General features: G+C 54.7%; 1 long non-coding RNA gene across 1 annotated transcript; it reads left to right on the plus strand.

Annotated features, from left to right (window-relative positions):
• The first annotated feature begins 264 nt into the window (after nt 1–264).
• On the plus strand, nt 265–10728 carry LOC132435509 (uncharacterized). Its single transcript, XR_009521559.1, has 3 exons — nt 265–396; nt 601–727; nt 10629–10728. It is a non-coding gene; the product is annotated as an uncharacterized lncRNA (long non-coding RNA).
• The last annotated feature ends 401 nt before the right edge of the window (nt 10729–11129 follow it).

The following is an 11129-nucleotide window of genomic DNA, read 5'->3' on the forward strand; positions in this document are numbered from 1 at the left end:
CCCAATGCCCACGTGCTGAGCTGTCCATCTGCAACCCAGTGCGTCAGGACAAAGACCCTGGCCTGCAGGGAAATAACCCAATAGGCTCCTGTCTGTTCTCCTGGTTCCGAAGCCACTTGTGGATTGAAGGAAAGGTTTTGGCTCAGTTCCCAGGGGCAGCAGAGGCTTCTGCATTCGGAAGCTACACCTCACCCTCGGGGCGGGCCCTGGGCCACTATGATGTGCGAAGAGCTTTGATTGAGCAATTAGCTCTGAGGAGGAGATGTGTAAACAGGCGTCCCTTTATTGAACGTGAGTTATTCCTCCTGGTGGACTTACTGGCTGGGGTGGCCTCCAGCTGTGACACAGGAAAGACTCTTTTGTCAGGAACCTCAGTGCAAGCCCCTTCAGATACAGGTGTGTGCAGGCCTCCTTTCTCTCTGGAGGGGTGCTGGGACATGGAAACTTCCAGGGCCTGGGCTGTTGGCTGTGTTCACGATGGGCAGTCCTGGTCACCTGCCCTGATGAAGGGGCCATGGCTCTGACAGGGTGACGCTATTTATCTCTTCCGAAGGAATGTTCATTTGACGTCTAATAATTCCCTTCAAACCTGTGACACAGGGCTGTCTGCACCTGCCTGGAGCCAGCCTGGAGCATGTGTGCGCCCACCACCACAATCGAACTCAAGTGAGCTGGATGGAAGCAGCGCCCAGGGTTTGGGCATCCCTTTCTCGAGTGTTATTTCAAGGTATCTTTGCAATTGTTCTTCTCTTCCGGTGAGGAAATATGTCCAGGGAGGAAGGGACCTCCCAGTCACATGGTCCATCGTCAGGAGTGGGATCCAGACCAGGTCTGCTTGACACTGTACAGACCTAACCCACTTCACCTCAGAGGCCCCTTTCATCAGGGACTTCACTCAGCCTTGCTTCCCTTTCAATACTCAAGATTAAAAAAAAAAAAATTAGTCCTTCAAGTCTCAGTCAAATGCCCCTTCTTCCAGGAAGCCTGCCCGTTCTGCTTAGCTGTGCCAAATTTCTCTCTCTGTACCATGTAACCCTTGGTCCCCTTCCTGGGCTCTTTTCACACGTATTGCTATAGAGTTATTTGTACGCTCAATTTTGCCACCTGGAGCTCCCAAGAGGGCCTAGTGTCTGATTCTCTCGTCCCCAGGCCCCCTTTCCCCCCATAAACACTTCCTTTGAATAAGTAAGGGTAGCTCACGCTTCCCCAAGGCCAAAGACAAGGAACTAAGGGTTAGGGACTTTAAACCATGATTCCCTTCACCTCTAGGGAGGCTCCAGCCAGGGGACTGCTGTATAAAATTACTTGAAAGAGGAGGAGAGCGTATGACACAGGTGTGTTTGTCAACGCTACCCACAGACTGCTCTCGGCTCAGGGCAGGGACCTGGGGGGTTGTCACTAGCGGACTCCCCTGGTCTCCTGCCAGAGTTCCATTTCCAAGAATGAGCTAGTCAACAGCTTTCTAGGATTTCTAAGAATAAATGTGGTGGGGTGGTCACTGCTTTCTAGATCACTCACTGTTTTACGGGAAACACACTGGTCTTTTCTGCATAATCACAGCCAACCCCACAGGCTGAAATCACAGAACGTTCTAGGCTCATCCTCCTCTTTGGCTGGGGGAGTGGAACTCAGAGTCAAAGCTGTGCCCAGAGCAGTGAGACAGGTCTGGGCTTGGACCCGAGCCTTGAACTTTGGGACCTACCTTTCCAGAACAAGGCTCAGTTACGAGCAGTAGCATGCGGGCTGGGCTGGACTCCAGCTGGAACCTCCCACATGTGATTCATCTGTCTATGCCCAGGATGCCCCAAGCTTGGCCCTGGCCCTGCACTCTGTTAAGGGCTGAGGCCCAAAGGATATGATGGCCACCCAGGCTTTCTGGGGGCTCATGGTGCTGGCGAGAGCAGTCACCCCAAGGAGACCACCCCTGGGACTGTGGCTGTGGCACTGACTAACAGTGAGGAAAGTTCCCAGAGGTGGGAGCAATCCCGAGGCCACGCACAGGGAGTGTCTACAGAGGGGTAGGAGGCGTGGGGAGATGGAAGCAAGGCCTGGAAGGATGGCCAGATCCACAGGGGGACAGAGGAAGTGTCTGCATCCAGGGTCTCTTCTGGGATGTGTGTGGTCCCTCTGGAGTCCCATCATGGAGTGTGGGAGCTCGGGGTTGGGGCAGAGGTGGGTGTCTTCCAAGAGGGCCTGGGCTCTCCTTTAGGTCCTGCCAGTACCCTGGGGGCTGGGGCCTCCCCAGTTCCAAGCAGCCCCCTAGCTACATGACTCACTAAGACTCCTCCCCCCAGCCCTGCCCTCTGTCCACAGAGACTTTGACCTTGCAAACAAATGCCCTGACCCCTTCCAGAGAATGACATCACCAAGTATGCCCTCTGTCCTGTCTGACACTCCTAGAAGTTCAGAATGTCCGGCAGACTGGACATTGCCCCAGCCTGGGGAGCTAGATGGGTCCTACCGCCTCTCCTGCCTGGGTGTGGAGGAAAGAAGACAGAATCTGGAGTCCAACAGATACATGGGTTTAATCCCTGGTTCTGACACATATAGAAGATGAGTTGACCTCTCTCAGTCTTAATCTCCCAATCTGTAAAATGGAGATAACCATGCTTATCTTGCATTGTAGGGAGATCAAGGAGAACCACCTGTGAAGGGTGTGGTGCTGTGCCTGGCATGCAGTAGGTGCTCACTAAATGCCAGTTTCCGGTCTTTCTCCTCCCCGTCCTAAGCCTTTTTCCTCCGATGAGTGGCTGGGAACAGGAGTCTGGCTCTCAGGACCTCTGCTGGCAGCCGGCCCTCAGGGCGCGTGGCCAGTGTAGGCTGCGTGACCACTGTGTGCTGGGAAAGCACGTCTCCGGACACTGAGGGCCCAGTGCCCAGGCCCACTGTGTTAGCAGACAGAGGCTATGAGTGGAGCCGTCGGAGAGATGGAAACCAAGATGCCCAGAAGGGGAAGGGGCCCGGGACAGGCTGTTTGTGTAGGAGAACAAACAAGCTGCACGATAAGTGTGGGTAGCACGTGGGTGAGGGGCGCAGCCGGACCAGCGGCCTCGACTGCCAACTGGCCCTGCAGAAGTGTCTACGCCCTGGCCTTTCCTGGGCAGAGCCCAGCTCTCTTTCATAGTCCGGGTCCTGCTTTTGATCTTCCTTTTTTTTTTAACTTCTTATTTTGGAATAATTTTAGATTTAGAGACAAGTTACAAAGACAGTACAGAGAGTTCCCATACACCCATCACCCAGCTTCCTCTAATGTTCACATCTTACATAACTGTGGAACATTTCTCAGAACTAAGAAACTAACTCTGGGACAACATTATTAACTAAACTACAAACTTTACTCGAATTTCACCAGTTTTTCCTTAGTGGACAAGAATTGTCCTTTTTTCCTGTTCCAGGGTCTAATCTCGGGTACCATGATGCATTTGGTTGTCACGTTTCCTCACTCTCCTTCCATCTGTGACAGTTTTCTGTCTTTCCTTATTTTTCATGACCTTGGCAGTTTTTACTTTTTTTTTTTTTTTTTCTGTGATGCGCGGGCCTCTCACTGCTGTGACCTCCCCCAGCACAGGCTCCGGACGCATAGGCTCCGGACGCGCAGGCTCAGTGGCCACGGCTCACAGGCCCAGCCGCCCCGCGGCACGCGGGATCCTCCCGGACCGGGGCACGAACCCACGTCCCCTGCATCAGCAGGCGGACTCCCAACCACTGTGCCACCAGGGAAGCCCCATTTTTTTTTTTATTGTGGCGAAATATATACATATGACATAAAATTGCCATTTTAACCATAAGCGGGCAATTCAGCGGCCGTAATTACATTTACAGTGTTGCATAACCATCACCAGTGTCTATTTCTCAAACGTGGTCATCATGCAGACAGAAACTGTGTAACCGTGAAGCAATAACTCCCCATCCTCCTCTCCCAGGGATCTCTTGAGAGGCTCAGAGGGGCCACCCCAGCCTCATGCCCAGGAAAGAGGTCTTGTTGTTCCTGACCGGAATCAGTCCTTCTAGACCCCAGAGCTGCACAGAAAGGTCTGTTGGGGCACTCTCTCGGTGGCACCCATCCCTGATTCTTAGCAGATCGAGTGCTTGCTAAGGACGGAGAAGAGTCAAAGACCCCACCTGCCCCTCTTCTTCTCTGGAAATGGTCCTGCCTTGGCTTTCTAACAAAGGCTGAGATATCTGAGATACGCCTTCCACACAGCCGCCAAGAGCCCTCCTGCTGAGGCCCGGGCAGCCTGTGCAAGCATTTCTCTCCTGGGGGCCGACGTGGGGCTCTCCCTGCAGAGCACCCCACACAGAGGTTCCCACCACCCCCCAGCTCCAGCCCTAGTGCCCATCGTTGCTGCTCTGTGCAGGAAAGCATCGCTACTGCAGCCTTACTTTGGGATGCCCTCCTCAGCAGGCTGGCTCCCACGTATAACTCCACAGCCAAGGGCGTGCTGAACAGGATGGCCCAAAAGCCAGCTATGTGTGCCAAGGGCCCGGTGCCGTGCAGATCACCCTCTGCCACCTTATAACACACCTGGAACATCAACGTGCCTGGCTTCCTGCCCCAGATCCGGGCACTCAGGACCAGGCTGCCCCTTGCCAGACTCCTGTCATCAAGCTCCAGCCACCTGTCCCAACACTTGTATCCTCCAGCCAGACGTGCGTGCTGCCCGTGCACCAGCTGGCCTTCCTCCCATTGCCTGCTCCTCCCTTGCCCGCCTGTGGCTGGTTCCAGGTGAGGGCTCCTTGGGGGTGGCCCATTAACCCTTCTATGCCTGGCTGTCTGGGAGGAGTAGCTGTCATGTCCCGAGCATCTTGGTCTTGGTCAGGGGAGAGCTGGACCTGGGTCTATTCTTGCTGATCCCTGGAGCAGTGGATGTGCTCCCTCCTCAGCAAGGGAGAGCCTCCCCCAGCCCAGGGGGGTCTCCTGGACCCTGGGGCCTGCATGCAGTGCTATTTCTCACCACTGAGAGGGGCTGCTTGATGGTTAGCCCCTCGGGGCCCCGTCAGTCACAGTGGGTCCAACACAGGTCCCATCATCCATTCAACACTGTTCACTGACCCCAGGATGGACGACGGGGACACAGAGCTAGGAAAGCCAAGCCAGCCCTTGTGCTGTTTGATGGCTTTCTATGCCACAGACAGGGAACCAAGAGTCAGCGCAGGCCCATATTCCAGGAGCCCCTGAGGTCCCATCCTCAGAGAGATCCCGGCAGCCTCAGCTTTTGAGTCACAATACCTGCCCCCCTGGCCTACCAGAGCCTCACCCTGAGCAGATGGCTCAGTGGCTCAGAATATGAGCTTTGGAATCACCAGCTGCTCATCTGCTGTGTGACCTGGGGCAAGTAACCTAACTTCTCTAACCCTCAGTTTCTTCATTTGCAAAATGGAGATAAAAATTCCCATCAGTGGGGATCGGGTAGGCTTAGCTTGTAGAAGACGCTTTCTTCCCTTCCCCCTCACCAAAAAAACCCACAATCCTTCTGGAACTCCTCATGGCTTAGAAGACAGAACCCCAAACTCCGGACCTGTATATTCAAAGCCTGTATCTATTGGAACTCAATTTAACTTTCCCAGTACAATGACCAACTCATCCCAGTTTCCCCAGGACTTTCCTGGCTTTAGCACTGAAAGTACGGTGTCCTGGGAGGTGTCTCAGTCCCAGAAACCAGGACAGCTGGTCACCCCATTTTCTAAACTCCTCACCTACAAACCCCTGTCATGAGAGCCCAGGTTCTGCACAGCCCCCAGCACGGTCACCCCTTCTGATCTCTGGCCTTCACCAATGCTGTCCCCTCCACCTGAAATGCCCTTCCTCATGTTTGCCTGTCGAAAGTCAATGCAGTGTTCAAGGCCAGCTCCTCTGTGAGGGCTTCCGGTGCCCGTGCTAGAGTCAGACCCCCTGCCGCTGTCCCCCAGGGCTCCCTCTGTGGCTCTGACACAGCTCCAGCTACCTCCCTCTCCTCACGGAACGGTGAGACACAGGGAGCAGGCACAGCTGGTGTTACACTCCTGTACACAGCAGGTGCTCCATAAATGCGCTTCTGTCACAGCCTCCCCCCACCGGCTTCACAGCCCCACACACCTTGTGCATTTGCCCTAGGAGGGGAGCTCAGCAGAATGAGCCGCAGGGGGTGCTGAGAAGAGACACAGCCAGGACAGGCCTCGCCCTGGGTCAGGGGGCTTGCTCCCAGGTGGACTCCAGCCTGTCCTGACACTGCACCCCGGGGTAAGAGCCCTAGACCAGGGCTCACCCGCTCCCAGCAACCCGCAGGCCATCTGGCCTTTCCTCATCCACGGGAGGCGTAGTAAGCTCTCGGTGAGGATGTGCTACAGATGAAGGTGTGGGCCGTCCCCTGGGCACACGGGCGTCATTGATGGTTTCCTAGGGGATTAGGCGGTGAGTGTAGGGCAGTGGGGATGCTGAGTGAGGGGTCTGGGGAAATGGGGTCCCTCTAGCACCCTGGACACAGGTGCAGACACCTGTGGTAGAAGAAGAGAGGTCCCAGGTGAGGGGTGGCACCTTGCTCAAGTCAGGAGGGCCACAGGCCACGGGAAGAGCTGTCCTCTCCAGTGCAGAGAGCTGCTAACGGCGTGGGTCAAGCACTCTTTCAAAAGCAGGTGGTAGACGTCTGAGCCTTCTACTCAAATCCCAGAGTGGCCAGCCAGAGACCGAGGACGGGCCCAGGACAATCCTAAAACGTCGATTGGACTTTAGGGGAGATGGTGTGGGTGTGAAGGGAACAGATGCAGGAGGGGAACTCCTGTCCCAAACCTCACATAATATATGTGAGATTTGTGCAGCCTCACATCCAACAGGAAAGGGAGGGTGGATGAGGCCAGACCAGCAACGGGAAGCTGGGCCACACTGTGCAGCCCCACCCCGGGCAGGAGTACAATACAACGCAGGGCAGGGTAGAGGTGGGTGACCCCAGCTGGGACCCAGGTGTCCTTCCTCCTCTGGGGAGACTGAGCTTTCACAACACGGCTCAGCGTCTGGTGAGGCAAACAATGGAAGCTCCTGGCAGCCTGCAGAGAACAGGGTGTGGTGCCTCGGGCACCAGTGTCCCTCTGTGACGAAGCCTGAATTGGAAGGACCACAAGGCGGTGGAGGCTCGTGAGGGGTGGGGCGTATCTCCAGCAGCAGCTACACTTGTTCTCGGTTCTGTGCTCGGCACTGTACTAGGTACTTCACTTGCATTATTCATTCAACACACGTTACTGGAGGCCAACTAAGCACCAGGGGAATGGCAGTGAGCGCTGTCAACGTGAGCCCTCTGTCTTCTCACTTATTTCTCCCCCCAGTCACATGGGCCAGCGTCATTATCCCCACTGTACAAAGGAAGAAACTGGAGCTCAGAGAGATGAGTCGGCCCAAGGACAAGCAGGGGGGACACAGCAGAGATGGTCCCCCAGCCCACGCAATGCCAGACAGTCCTGAGTGTGTCTCCACTTCCTACCCTCCAGGGCCTGTCAGCCCCACCCCAGCCTCCAAGGCTCCAGGGACCCTCCTCTGAAACTCTGAGGATTTCAGGCTCCTTGTGGGCTGTTTCCCTGCAGTTTCTGGGGAGACGTGAGTTGTAGCAAGATCATAACACAGAGGACCCCCCCCCCCCCAGACAAGTATGCCACCTCGCAGTATCTAACCTGGACCCCTAGCCCAGGTGCTCTTGGAGGATACTATTAAGTGCTTTATTGGGGGGTGTGGGAGTCGGGGAGCTGTGTTATACATTTTCCTAGTTGTTGATGGTGGAAGACCCATTTTACAGATGAGGAAACTGAAGCCAGCATCACACAAGTAGGCAGAGCTGGGGCCAGAGCCTGGGGCCCCTGCTCCCAGCTCAGTGTTCACTTCAGGACACCAGGCAACCAGCCAGGTGGGCCTGTGCCCCCTCCTTTCTCTCATTCCAGCCCCTCCAGGACTCAGCAGGCCTGAACTGCTTCAAGGTCCCCCCTCAGGGCCGTGGTAAACCTCCCTCCACAAAGGGAATGACCCTGAGGAGGACTGTCCAGAGCTGGGGCTGAGGCAGATTCTGGGGCTCCGGCTCTCCCAGACTCTCAGAATCCCCTCTGGTGGGTGCAAGGGGTCCCTGCCCAGAGCACATACCCTGAGGGGTGCCTGCTCCTGCCTCAACTGCCCCAGAGAAAGGGCCCCCTTCCCCCTCCCTCCCTGATCCCATCCCTCAGAAATAAAAGGGGGAAAAATACCTCCAGCTGGGAGCCATTCTTAAAACAGTTCTATTTTCTGCTCTTTTCCTGTTCAGAATAAACAGCAACATAAAATTTGAACAGAAGGATGGGAGTGATTTCCACGTGGCCCCCTCACTTGGTGAGATAAGAAATAATTAATTGCCTGGATACTGTGAAGGGCTTGTCCCGGAGCAGAAACTGCCTACTTTCTCGCAGAGACTTGCCCCCCAGAGATGCCACCCTCGCTGTCCGCACTGCCTGGCCCGTTCTAGCTGGGTCAAGGGCAGTGTGTGTTGGGGGCTGGGGGCCCCCAGCATTTCCACAGCACAGCCGGTCCCTGACCTGTCTCAGAGGTCCCCCCAAACCCAGGGTCTGGTCTGCGCCCGGGCCCAGGCCAGGTAGGAGCATCTCCTCATTCTGGCAACTATGGTCCCGCCGGCTGCTACACTCCACCCACAACCAGGGAGAGCTTCTTGAAAACACATTTTATCAAGTCCCCTCTGGACAGCTAAAAACCCTCAAGATAAAGTTCAGAGTCCTTAACATGGCCTAAAGAGGCCCTTCATGACCGGGGCCGTATAGCTTCCAACCTCAACTTCTGGCTCTCCACGGAGAGCTGTGCCTCCATGAAGGCCGTTCCCTCTGCCTGGACTGTCCTCGGGCCTGGCCTGCCCTGGAGGCCTCTCCCAGGCACTCCCGGGATGCTTGTGCACTTGTCAGTGCCTGGACGTGTAACACAGTAGATTGCAGTTGTGGGTGTTCACACCATGACACAGCAGCTTCTCACCAGTGTTCTATTTACAACACATGGAAGCTTCGTGGTTATGTTACAAGAACAATGCCCTTCTGAGGCCCACAGTTTTGGTTTGTTTGAGGGGAAGGACATGTTTGATGCCCCTCTGGGTCCCTAGCACCTAGCATAGCATCTGGAAGAGAGGAGGTGCTCAGTAAAAGTTTGTTGATTGAAAAAAATAAGAGCATGAATGAATAACAGAACAGGTGTTCAGAAAATGATTGAAAAACTAAAAGGATGAATGAACGAAAGTCCCATACACCTGAAATATCAGTCCCTTAACTTCTTCCTCTGTCCAAGCTAGATTCATGGGTGGGATGGGTTCCGTTTCTTCAGAAGCACTAAAGTATCACTGGACTGTAAAGGGGATTCTTCCAAAGAATAAAACTGCACGTGGTTAGAAGGAACGCTTCCGTGAGCTCATGGAGTGAATCAAGCCACTCAAGATGGCTTGGAAGATGGCTGTTCCCTTGTCCACTGAGGAAGCTGAGCTCACTTAACTGGAACTGGCTTTGCTCCGTTGAGTGGACTTTGCAGGTTCAGGCTTGGAGTTGGGGTGCTCAGCATCACAGAGGAGACGTGGGGCCTTTCCCCCCTTCCCCACACCACTCAGACTGTCAGACCAAGACAACCGTATCTTCATCCAGCCCTGCCCCTCGCCAGCTCCACCAGGCCATCGAGCCTTGCCTCCCAGGCCACCTCCTCTAGGAAGCCTTCCCTGATGCCTGGATGGAAACGTCCAAGTCTCCCTCCCCGAACTCCCTTCTGGCTTTTAAGGCCAGGTTGTGGGTGCCCCATGCCCCCACTGGGACCACACTGCTGGAGGGAGGGCTGTCCCCTTCACTTCTGTGCCCACAGTGGAACACAGCACAGGTCTGGTGCCAGAGGAAGTGAAATTCACCAAGGGACCCGCTGTACATACCCTCTGCAGAAGGCTTAATAGATGTTACGTTTATAAAAAATGCTTCATGGTTAAGTAAATATGGGAGATGCTGGGTTACGTCAGGTTTAGGTGCCTTTAGGGGAACTTCTCAGAGCATGTGCTGATATGCGTTTTGGGTCTCCAAGAGTGGACCAGTATATGCAGCGTTTCTTAAACTTATCTGACTACGGACCTTTTGGTTCGAGTAATGCCTTTTTCCGTGGAACACACTTTGGGAAATGTTAGAGAATGCGGTCAGATCTAGATATATTTTAACAGCCCCCTCATTTTATAGAGAAGGAGTCAAGCCCCAGAGATGAACTAGCGGAGTCAGGACAGAACCCAGGACGTTTCCCATCTCACCTTGACCTCAGATACGTCAACCTAGGGTAAGAATTAGTCCTGAGCTTCAGGCAGCAATGTGACCTTGGAGAAGTCTGGGCTCAGTTTGACCTGCCCAGTTCCTGGTATCTCCCAGGCAAGGCTAGAGGCACAATCTGAGTCCTTAAATGGGGGCTGCAGGGGTCTGGTGGAGACGTCGGAAGTCTACTGGTCTTGTTTTATAGGATGGTGGCAGAAACCTAAATGCTGCTTGGGCCACTGCCTAGGCCATCCCAGGAGAGCTACGAGGGGGCTTGGCTGTCCTGAAGGTCTCCTCCTTTCCAGGGATCTTAAGAGGTTGCCCAAGGATAGACTATCCTTTAATAACTGGTGAAACGTTTGTCTTTTCAGTGTACCGACACTTCCCAGCTTTCTGCCGGCCTCTACCACAGAAGTCTCTAAGGCTCATTCTCAGAAGGCGCACAAGGCAGGAGGTGACTATCTCCCGCGGTCAGCACGGGCAGCCCAGATGCCCAACAGCAGAGGGTGGTTGAGCCAATCTTAGGTCGATGCCATGAAATCCTACATATGAGAGGCTGGGGAGAGGGGGCCTAACAGAACAAAGGTCAGCATCCTCCCACCAGCACCAGGGAGCCGGGCGCCGTGCTTAAGCATAGACGTTCTAGCTGACACCTCTAGGCTGAGTGGCTATAGGCAAATACTAGACCCTTTTGAGCCTTGGTTTCTGCATGGATGCAATGGGATGGTAACACTAGTACCCACTTCACAGGGCTGTTAGGAGGACTGAGTCAATTAATCCCTCAGAACAGCACCTGCCGTGCTTACCATTGTCAAGAAGCAGCTCCAGGGAGGGGTCAGGTCCCAGTGCTGTGTGACGTGTGCCTGCGTTCT

The sequence above is a fragment of the Delphinus delphis genome, chromosome 12 (genome assembly GCF_949987515.2).
Source record: "Delphinus delphis chromosome 12, mDelDel1.2, whole genome shotgun sequence".
Classification (NCBI taxonomy): domain Eukaryota; kingdom Metazoa; phylum Chordata; class Mammalia; order Artiodactyla; family Delphinidae; genus Delphinus; species Delphinus delphis.